At 41.1% G+C, this 11,352-nt stretch overlaps 1 long non-coding RNA gene across 2 annotated transcripts in view; it reads left to right on the forward strand.

Annotated features, from left to right (window-relative positions):
- LOC111752061 (uncharacterized) overlaps positions 1 to 6,422 on the forward strand; it is a 213,825-nt gene extending 207,403 nt beyond the window's left edge. For both annotated transcript variants that reach the window (XR_010322997.1, XR_010322993.1), the window contains one exon: positions 2,304 to 6,422. This is a non-coding gene — a long non-coding RNA (uncharacterized LOC111752061). The remainder of the gene's footprint in view (positions 1 to 2,303) is intronic.
- Positions 6,423 to 11,352: the final 4,930 nt, after the last annotated feature.

Here is an 11,352-nt window from a genome sequence, read left to right on the forward strand (position 1 = left end):
GCGTGGGTTCCATCGTTGGCAGGTTTTACTGTAATTGGGACATTGGCAGTCAGCTGATCCTCGTGGGGTTTTGGTGCATCATGATACTGTGGCAGTTATCGTAAATTCAGTATTAAGTCTCCATCCCGGGACTAAATGCTGATATGTCAAATCTAACATGTTCACATATCAAATTAAATAAATACGCCATACTATACACTTCTCTCTTTCCCTTAGTGTTGGGTTAGCAGTACGTTGTGTACTAGGCTCTCTCTTTATTAAATAAGAAAGCCACAGTAACTTAGACTGCATTTAAATTTTGCTAAAACGTAACACAAATATGTCTAAGATCTTTTGTTCTCTTGCCATAATCTCTCATACAAACCCTTGTACACCTATCTCTCCAAGACTAGATAGTTACTTCCTCACTAGAATGTAAACTCCATGAGGGCTGAAGTTTGTTCACCAGTTATTCTAAGAACCTAGAGCTTGGTGCCTAGCACATAGCACTTGCTCAAAAAATATTTGTTGGATGAATTCCAGTACCAGCAATTGGAAAGTGGGGGAGATTTCTTTTTCATTTCTTTCCCTTGCAATCAAGGAGCCCGGCAGTAGCACCTTTCAGCTGCTAACTGAAAGTTCAAGACTAAGGTGTGCCTGACCCAAGCCACAGTGTTTTCAATTGCCTCATATGCATGCGAAAGCTGGACAATGAATAAGGAAGACCAAAGAAGAATTTGCGCCTTTGAACTGCAATGTTGGCAAAGAAAAATGAATATACCATGGACTGCCAAAAGAACAAACAAATCTGTGTTGGAAGAAGTACAACCAGAATGCTCATTAGAAGCAAGATTGGTGAGACTATATCTCACATACTTTGGACATGTTACCAGGAAGGACAAGTCCCTGGAGAAGGACATCACACTTGGTAAAGTGGAGGGTCAGCAAAGAAGAGGAAGACCCTGAAAGAGATGGACTGACACAGTGGCTGCAGCAATGGGCTCAAGCATAACAACGATTGTGAGGATGAAGCAGGACCAGTCAGTGTTTTGTTCTGTTGTACATAGGGTCGCTATGAGTCAGAACCTACTTGACATCACCTAACAACAACAACAACTGAAAGTTTGGTAGATTAAACCAACAACTCATGCATTCTTTTCTTCTGCTTGTTCTCTTGTTTTTAAGGCCCATACTAGTATATGAGATTTTAAAGGCCTATTCTGATTTCAAAATTACTTAGGGAATCTTTTACTAATTAAAACAATAATAATATAGCACCTTTCTATAGGCATATATCAAACCAGGTGCTGTGAGAACTAGAAGTACAAAAAAGATTAGAACCCTGTCTTCTAAGAGTTTATGATTCAATAAAGGAGATAAAAAATATTCACAATTACTTTAATACAGAGTATTATTAAATATGTAATTGAAAAAGAAGCCTGTATAATCTATAGTGTGATCTGGGCATGGTTACAGTGATTTGCATATATGCAAAACATCGTAGCACTGTTCACTTAGGACTGTGCACTTTATTTTATATCGAGATACAGTTGAAATGCTTCAGTCAAACAAGAGGCATTAATTAAGGGTTTAGAAAAAGGGAGAGTTTATGACAAAGAGAAAAGTTTAAGTCATTAGTACCTTATATAATTAGGCAGCTAGCTGCCATGAGCGCAGGACCGGTCAGTGTTTTGTTGTTGTACATAGGGTTGTTATGAGTCGGAACCGACTAGATGGCACCTAGCAACAACAACAACAGTCTGGGTTTACTGCATATTAAAGTGTTAACGCTAAGATAAACATCATGTTTTTGCCATACATGAATATACTGGCTGTGTTTGCCTGAATTGCACAATATTTGATTTTAAATGACGAGCCACCATAATTTTAGATAAATACAGAGTAAATCTCATCAGTGATTGGCTAACTGACCAGCTGCCATGTAGGTGAGTGAAATCACCAACATTCGTAGTGATTTTGAAGATAGAGAGCCACCTGCAGCCCAGAATGCAGCCCCCACCCCGGATTGATAGCCAGCTGTCATGCCTGAGTGACTGACACCATTGGCTGGGTCCCCACAGGTGGTGGTGACATTGATGGAGGATGATGGATGACTCTGACAGGGCCCCACCCCACCCACTTACCCATATGCATGACAGAAGGGCTCACAGCCTAGATGCCCTGGCTGACAGTGCCCTTAAGTATGCATTTAGTTGTGTAAAAACAACGCATTTGGATCCTAGGGTGATTCAGCTACAAATATGCAGGCACTTAATGAGTTGCTAATGTGAAAATAATTTTCTTTTCTGACTTTTGAATTGCAGGAATAAAGACAGATGGAGGGAAGCCATACAATTGATAATGACTAGGTTGAAGAAAGAAAGTAGCTTTCAGGGAATGAAAAAAGGAGGACCCATCCCTGTCAAAGGTGATAAGAGCTTATTGATACATCCTGCCTTTCCTTTCCTTCTACTTCTTCTCTCTTGACATTCTAACCCACCTTGCTTTGTGCAGGTGTTTTGTCTACCTGTTCCTTACTTCCTCCCTCTGAGCTGGATTCTCATTAACACATCATTTTCTCCATCACTTCTTTCTGCCATTACTCAGTCCTTCCCTTGCCTCTTCACTGCCTTCCTTGTCTTCTTTGTCCTTTCTCTATCACTTAATCCCCCGTACCCTGTCCCTCAATTCATGAGTTTTTTTTTTTTTCACTTGTATTTCGTCATCTTTTATGCAAGAACGTCGGGTGAGGTATGCCTTTAGAAAAAGAAATCAGGAAATTTGGAGAATAAGAAGGAGGGAAAATGAAGAAAGGATTTTTCAAACTTAAAAGCCAGCTAGGAAAGTGGGAGTGGGAGGGGAAAGGAATAGTTACTAGGTATTTGGGCTCTCTGTTGTCTACCTAGGAGGCCTGAAGAGGGAAGCCTTTGGTGATTGATCAGTTATTCGGGTGAAAGATAAATTTAGTGCAGCTTGCATTAACATCACTATGGTCCAATGGAAAACCTGCATGTAACTGCAAGCCTCACTAACAAGAACAAATTTGCAACAAAGGTCTGGCTAAACTAAATGAAACTTTCTTACTTTAAAGTACTCCTAGTAGCAGAACTAGAGTTTCCTCTTAGTGGTAGCTTTTGGGAGACTAGTTTTATTGGCTAGAGAACAACAGGTTATGAGCAGAGAAAATCTGATAGTGGCAAATCAATTGTAGAGAAATTAGCTTTTCTGCTAAGGTTGAGAATAGTTTATTTTCATAATTAACTGAGAAATGCTTCCTTCAATTTGGCAAACTTTTCCTTTAGAGAAAATATCAGGATAAACTTTATCCTGACACTGTCAAATGATCACAAACTCTACTTTTGTGAGGCCACGTTAGTAAGTCTTTATTATCTTTAAATAACCTTGTGTACAATCACTTGTGGACCAAATCTATTGGGTGGAAATATGTGTAACTTCTTTCTAACTCTAAATGCTGGGAAGTAAATGAAAACAAAAGAACTCTGGTGGCACAGTGGCTAAGCATTTAGCTCCTTCCTGAAAAAGGTCGGTGATTCAAACCCACCAGATGCTTAGCTGGAAAAAGATGTGGCAATCTGCTTCTGTAAAGATTACAGCCTTGGAAATCCTATACGGTAGTTCTACAGGGTTGCTGTACAGTCACGATGAGTCAGAATCAACTTGACGGCAATGGATTTTGGTTTTCTAAATGAAACCATGTACCACAAATATGATATGAGAACTAGCACCACCTCTTTGAACTTCTTGATTCTGATGTATTTGAGAGTCATGTTTGACTCATTGTTCTGCATAACATAGGAGTTAGTCAGCACTTTTAGAATAACTGGCAAAGCACCACCAGCGACACCCAGGGACCTGACTTTTGTCTAAGTGTAAGACACCCACTCTTGCATTATACCATGGGAATTTATCTCCCCAGCCCTGCCTACAGCACACTCTATCAAGTCACTGGGAATCTCAGAAGGAATGCTCAGAGCAGAAAGTCATCTTCTGACTTGCTTGGACCATCACACAGGGAAGAGGGTGACAACTTGAGAGAGATTTTTGGGGTCCCTTCTTGACTAATTTTGAAACCCTTTCCTGTGGTAGAAGTTAAGGAGGGAGTACACGGAAAGAATGTGGCATGAGTAAGAAGGAGGATCCAGGACTTTTCTTGTTTCATGACCCCAAAAAGCTCTAGAATGGACCCACAGGAATCATTCCTTATTTCAGTAGTTGTTGGCTACTGAGGATCTCTTCAGCTTACCCAGCTAGATCTGCATCCTGTACAAGCCATTGGTTCAATCTAAAATGTTGGAGGAAAGTTAATTGAGGCATCAGCATAAAAATATAACCTCAGAAGACTGCCAGTAGCAAGTCATGGGTTTGAAACTTTACCACTTACTACGTGATCCCAGACAATGTTCTGCTGCTATTCATAAGGTTTTCACTGGCTAATACTTTTCAGAAGTAGACTGCTCGGTCCTTCTTCCTAGCCTGTCTTAGTCTGGAAGCTCAGCTGAAACCTGTCCTCCATGGGTGACCCTGCTGGTATCTGAATACCGGTGGCATAGCTTCCAGCATCACAGCAACACACAAGACCCCACAGTACGACAAACTGACAAACATGTGATCCCAGAGAATGGGAATTCCAGAACACTTAATTGTGCTCATGAGGAACCTTTACGTAGATGAAGAGGCAGGTGTTCGGACAGAACAAGGGGGTACTGATTCGTTTAAAGTCAGGAAAGGTGTGTGTCAGGGTTGTATTCTTTCACCATATCTATTCAATCCGTAAGCTGAGCAAATAATCCAAGAAGCTGGACTATATGAAGAAGAACGGGGCATCAAGATTGGAGGAAGACTCATTAACAATCTGCATTATGCCGGTGACACAACCTTGCTTGCTGAAAGTGAAGAGGACTTGAAGCACTAGTAATGAAGATCAAAGACCACAGCCTTCAGTATGGATTGCACCTCAACATAAAGAAAACAAAAATCCTCACAACTGGGCCAATGAGCAACATCATGATAAACGGAGAAAAGATTGAAGTTGTCAAGGATTTCGTTTTACTTGGATCCACAATCAATAGCCATGGAAGCAGCAGTCAAGAAATCAAAAGACGTATTGCATTGGGTAAATCTGCCACAAAGGACCTCTTTAAAGTGTTGAAGAGCAAAGATGTCACCCTGAAGACTAAGGTGTGCCTGACCCAAGCCATGGTATTTTCAATTGCACCATATGCATGTGAAAGCTGGACAATGAATAAGGAAGACCAAAGAAGAATTGATGCCTTTGAACTGTGGTGTTGGTGAAGAATATTGAATATACCACGGACTGCCAGAAGAACGAATAAATCTGTCTTGGAAGAAGTACAACTAGAATGCTCCTAAGGATGGCAAGACTGCATCTTACATACTTTGGACATGTTGTCAGGAGAGATCAGTCTCTGGAGAAGGACATCATGCTTGGCAAAGTACAGGGTCAGCGGAAAGAGGAAGATCCTCAACGAGGTGGATTGACACAGTGGCTGCAACAATGGGCTCAAGGATAACAGCAACGGTAAGGATGGCATAGAACTGGGCAGTGTTTTGTTCTGTTGTGCATAGGGTGGCTATGAGTCAGAACTGACTCGACAGCACCTAACAACAGCGACAATGTGACCCCAGACAGGTTACTTAACTTCTCTGTGCCTCCATTTCCTCATCGTTAAAATGGAGCGAAGATAGGTAAGATGATAAGATATCTGAGATTTGATTCAAAAGTTGGAGAAAGGGTGCAGTATCACTAGATACATAAACCAAACTTTTATCTGGCTATCAGTGAGCAATTGTTGAGTTGGGTTATGGCTATATTGAACTTCACGATGCTATTCTCACTACTTTGAAATTTTCCATAATGAAAAGCTTGAAATTTTTCATAACAAAACACTTTTTAAAGTAGCAGTATTAACAGTACCTATTTTTTTATTTCATATGGTTGTCTTAAGGATTAAATGGCTGACCCTGGCTGGTGCCAACAGTTGACGCACTTGGTAGCTAAGTAAATGTTTAGAGGTCCTGATGCCTCAGAGGAAAAACATGACAATCTAATTCCAGAAAACAGCCATTGAAAGTCCTATGGAACACAATTCTACTCTGACACACCTGGGGTCAACCTGACTGCAGGTAGTTTTTAAGGATTAAATGACTTAATGTATGTAAAACCCTTCAGCCAGTGTTTGGCCCATTTTGTTGTTGTTAGTTGTCACTGAGTCGATTCTGACTTATGGCTACCCCATGCATGCAAAGTAGAACTGATTCATAGAATTTTCAAGCCCGTGACCTTCTGGAAGCAGATCACCAGGCTTATCTTCTGAGGCACCACTGGGTAGGTTTAACCACCAAACTTCAGGCTAATAGTCAAGAGCTTAACTATTCGAACCACCCAGGGATGTTTGGGCCATAGTAAGCACTATTAATATTAATGTCAGGTATTCATATTATTAATGTTATTATTTTCATCATCTTACATAGGGTGTACACCCACTTAACATCAAGAGAGCTGTACTAATAACTTCAGTAATGTTAAATATATCAGCTTTTCCTTTTTTCTAATAATTCCACCCTTTTTCCTCTATTTTTGACTACCCTGCACTTCAGTTCAAGGCCTCTTTTTCTCTCTCTCAAGGATATTCAATGGCATCCAAGCTGTTACCCTGCCTCCTGTCTTGCCCTCCACCCCCTTAATGCAGAGAGCAGCAGGACAGTACATGCAAAGGGTGCCATGAGGCAGGCATTTCATGGAGTAGGCGTGGTAGGAGCTAAGGAGGCACACAGGGACACAAGGCTACTGAGGCATCCAGGGGTCAGATCACCAACTGAAAGCGGAGAAGTTGCAAACAAGGCCATGTGAAACGGATTAGAGTTATTGTTGTTGTTAGGTGCCACTGCGTCAGCTCCAACTCATAGCGACTTTATTTACAAGAGAAGGAAACATTGCCCAGTCCTGTGTCACCCTCACAATTGTTGTTATGTTTGAGTCCATTGTTGCAGCCACTGTGTCAATCCATCTCATCGAAGGTCTTTCTCTTTTTCACTGACCCTCTACTTTATCAAGTATGATATCCTTCTCCAGGATCGATCCCTCCTAATAACATGTCCAAAGTATATGAGACAAAGTCTCACCATCCTTGCTTCTAAGGAGTATTCTGGTTGTACTTCTTCCAAGACAGATTTGTTCATTCTTGTGGCAGTCCGTGGTATATTCAATATTCTTTGCCACCACCACAATTCAAAGGCTAGAGCAATACTCTACAAATGAAATGAGGAGAAACTGAACCAGGACAATGGCAGTGGGAAGGAAAAGAAACTAATGAGAGAGAGACAGAGACTGAGAGAAAGAATCAGGACAACTCTACCTTTCTGAGACAGGCTAAATATAATGCATGAGAAAGAGACAGAAGTACAAGATGACTTCAAAGTTTCAAACCTAGATAGGATTGTGATGGCCTTAAATGAGGCCGGGCCACCAGTGTAATACATAGAATTGGGCAGGGCTTGGAGAAAAATGATGGGTTTGGTTTTAATGAAATATGTTTGTGGTACCTCAGAACACCCATGGAGAAATGTCCAGAAGGCCCGCAGAACTGAGAATTTGCTTTATCCCTGAGACTGCCCCTCCCACCCCCCTTTTTTTCCACTTTTTACCACAATGTGTTAAAAATGCATTATCGTCTTAAAGTTGAGAGTAATTATAATAAGATGGAGAAAAATAAAACATTTCATTAAGAAAGTTCTGGATATTGCAGTGCTAGCTGTAATTGAATCAAAAAAGACATCTAATTCTGGGAAATATGCTTAGAGATAATAAATTGAATTGTGTGTATATGTGTGTGGGAGCACCCAGACACACCCAGAGTCTCTGTCTTTCTCTCTCACACACACAGACACATTTACACACAGAAACTGTTTTCCCTATCCGTCAACACAGCAGAAAGAAACCACGGTGCTGGGCAAGGAGTAGATGATCACACCCAACCTCCCGGTTTGATTAATAAGCAACAGAATCTTGTTCCTGTTCTGAGGGAGCTTTTCTATCATGGCTGTAGTCTCTGGAGAGCTCCAGCCTACAAAGCGACAACATCTGGTGCCCATTATTTCCCCAGATCTGTTGTGATTAGTCCATATGATAAGCCTGGCCAATTGCTGTGGGCAAGGGATTGCTACATTCCCCCCATCAGGATATGGAGCTGTCACTTCTGGTTTGTGGCCCCTGCTAATTTGCCAGCACAATTTCCAATATCTGCTAGAATTCCACAAGGAAATCTCAGTGCCTTGCAGGGGCAATAGGCTGTGCGGCTGTAGACAGAAGGCTAGCACTGATAATAAAAAGGAGAGGTTTATCAATTAACTCAAGCAGCGCTGTGTAGAGAGTGACTGGCTGCCGACTCCCACTTCCGTTGGGCTGTGCTGATGAAACGGCCCAGGGCCGTTTCAGGCTTGCTGACGAAACAGTGACGCATCCAAAAGTTAAAAATATAAAATCTCAGAAACTCTTTGCTGTTTTAATAAATGGAATTTTCTGGTTTTCCAAATGTTTTTCATTCTCCCTCTTTAGCTCTCCTTTCCAAGCAATGGTAGACAAGAGTCATAGTTGGAGGTGATCCAGGTTGCAGAATGGCCTGTCACTTGAGATGCAGGAGGAAGATTCAAAGGCAGTTATGTTATCTGATAGAACTCATTAGTACCAGAGCTGGATATTACAATATATATCCCTAAAAATCTACCTAGGACACAGTTATGAGAATTTGGGGAATCTATTAGAACCAACTATGGACTGACTGCAAAAAGTGAAAAATGTAATCCCGTGTAATTTTTGGAAAACACTAATTATTGTGGAATAAATGTCTATTCCATATTAAATAAGTTCCAAAGATGAATTTTGAAACATTTCACGAAACAGAGTTGAGGAGACAAAGTTAGCTCTTTCCACATACTTTTTGTAATCTTAATAATCACTTAAAGTTATTCAGCTCAAAACTGTTTTTAGAAGACTATGCTCAATTTTCATACTTTCAAAAGTAATTTCAGCCATTACTTCAGAATCTGAAATAGTAAAACATAACTATTCTCTATCACTTATCCTATAAAACCCGTAGTTCCTACCTAATCACGTGCCAAGTGTCACTAAAAGTTGTCACAAAGAACTTAAGTTCACGTGTTGCTTAAATTTGTATAAAGAAAGTAAAGCTGCCAACATATTATGTGAGGAAGACAATGCAATGAGTGCCTGAATTTATCCTCCGTTATCTAGGTGTTTTGCCATTGTGCAAACATGGACCTAAGATCTAAGGTGGAAAAAGGCTACCTTGGAACCACTAGCAAAGATATTAGGAGCAATACATCGCGGGGTGCTTAATGTTGTAAACAAAGGTCAGATTTATACAGCCAGTTCACTCCAATAAATGTAAATGTGGGTGAAATAAAATAGTGGTGGGAAGAAAGAGGGGAAGTTTCACTTGAATTATCATACAATGATGTCCATTTTTTCCCCCAGTAGTGGCAGTGCCCAGAAAGAAAAATAGAAATACTGATTTAAGGCCAAAGTGCAGATGGTGCCCCATCTTACTTTGTCTGAGTCCAGTCTGTTTCCTTTATCTTTGTTTATTAATCCAGTTCTAATCTTTATGGTACCATCCAGAGCACCTTTACCTAAGGCAGTTAGAAAACATCACCTAACAACACAGCAACAACAATGTAAAGTCTCCTGGGGTAAAGAGACTAGTCTTCCTGTCCAAGCGCAGCTCCAGTGGTTCCACTTGACTAGACTTACAGAGGAGCCGAAGGAGGTCAGACCCTCTCCATTGACACTAATGGGCCGTTTTATGCAAAACTGTTCATTTTCTGGAAGGGAACATGTCTGACTGGTGGAGTGATTCACAAAAAATCACTTCATTAAATGCATACCCTTCATGCGTAGCCTTATTCCCTTTAAAAAAAAAAAATTTTTTTTTTTTTTATTCCCTTTAGTGGGGTAGAAAATGTGAACCATGCATAGCTACCCAAGGACGGGGAAGCTCATCTGCACAATGAGAATCCAACCACAAGGTCCAGTTTCTACACTCAGACAATGACATTCTGCTGCTGACACACATTTATCCCTGGAGCCAGGGGCAGATTAACCAAGATACGCATGAGTTTATAATAAGCAAGGTACACACGGGCTTATTGTTGCTTACTTACTCACCTGTAGAGCACAATTTCACCTGGTTTTCATCACATCAGTTGTGGCGAAAAACAATTAAACAGCCTCAGTTTAATTCTTTTCCCCCTAATTCTCCACGAGTGAGCCCCATTGATACAATGGTCAAGAGCTCGGCTGCTAACTGGGAGGTAGCAGTTTGAACTCACCAGCCGCTCCACAGGAGAAAAGACCTAGGGATCTGCTCCCATAAAGATTACAGCCTAGGAAACCCTATGGTTAGTTCTGCTCTGTCCTATAGAGTCACTATGAGTTGGAACTGACTTGATGGCACACGACAACACAAGCCTCCATAGCGCAGCAAATGATGCTGTTCACAGCAGGCGTAGTCGATGGGCCTCAAGTCTGATTCGTTCTCGACATGCCCTTGAGAACGCTGTTCTCCATAAACCAATGAAACCAACACAAGCTGAATAATTGTTCTATTCTTGAAAGAACACTTGCTCCCAGAAATTCTCTTGCAGTCTCCAAAAACGTAAGTCCAAAGACATGAAGACATCAGAGGAGAAAGGTGCGAAACTTGGGAAAGGAGAAGGGTCAATGCCTACTGAAGCTTGGAAGGAAGGCAGAAGTCGAGTAAGAGGATGAGAAGCTGAGATGTCGGAGCATGGTGAAAATGCTGAAAGACCCTGGATACAATTTATCTAAGCTTTTTGAAGCTTCAGCAGGCTAAATCACCTTTACCGTTGGGCCAACTCCGTTCACCTGAAGTTGCCTTACTTAGTTGAAGTCGGTGCTCGTAGTTGCAAAATGCTGCAGCTTCTTATCCATTTGATTGGTGTTTTGGCTTCTCTAATCAGAACGTCTCTCAGTCATATTGCTTTTCAACTTCTGCATTGGGTTTGGTAATACTAGACTTCATTTAGTGTTCAGAGTCTAAACCATTAGATGTTTCAAAATACAAAAAATGAGTTCTTTGCCTTTAAGAGTGCACTGACCAGCAGCCTGTGAAAAGTCCGATTTGCTGTGATTTGCAAGCCCAGGGCTGCTCAGAGCTCAGCTGCACCAGGCTAATTTCCATAAGCATCATGTGGTGTTACAGAAACCACATTTTGCCAAGCTGTCAACTGTACAGCCTTCTCTTTGCTAAACAGACTCCCATTAAAACTGTCTGCACAATTTGTCAGTTAAAT

The sequence above is a fragment of the Loxodonta africana genome, chromosome 1, assembly GCF_030014295.1.
Source record: "Loxodonta africana isolate mLoxAfr1 chromosome 1, mLoxAfr1.hap2, whole genome shotgun sequence".
In the NCBI taxonomy this organism is placed as follows: domain Eukaryota; kingdom Metazoa; phylum Chordata; class Mammalia; order Proboscidea; family Elephantidae; genus Loxodonta; species Loxodonta africana.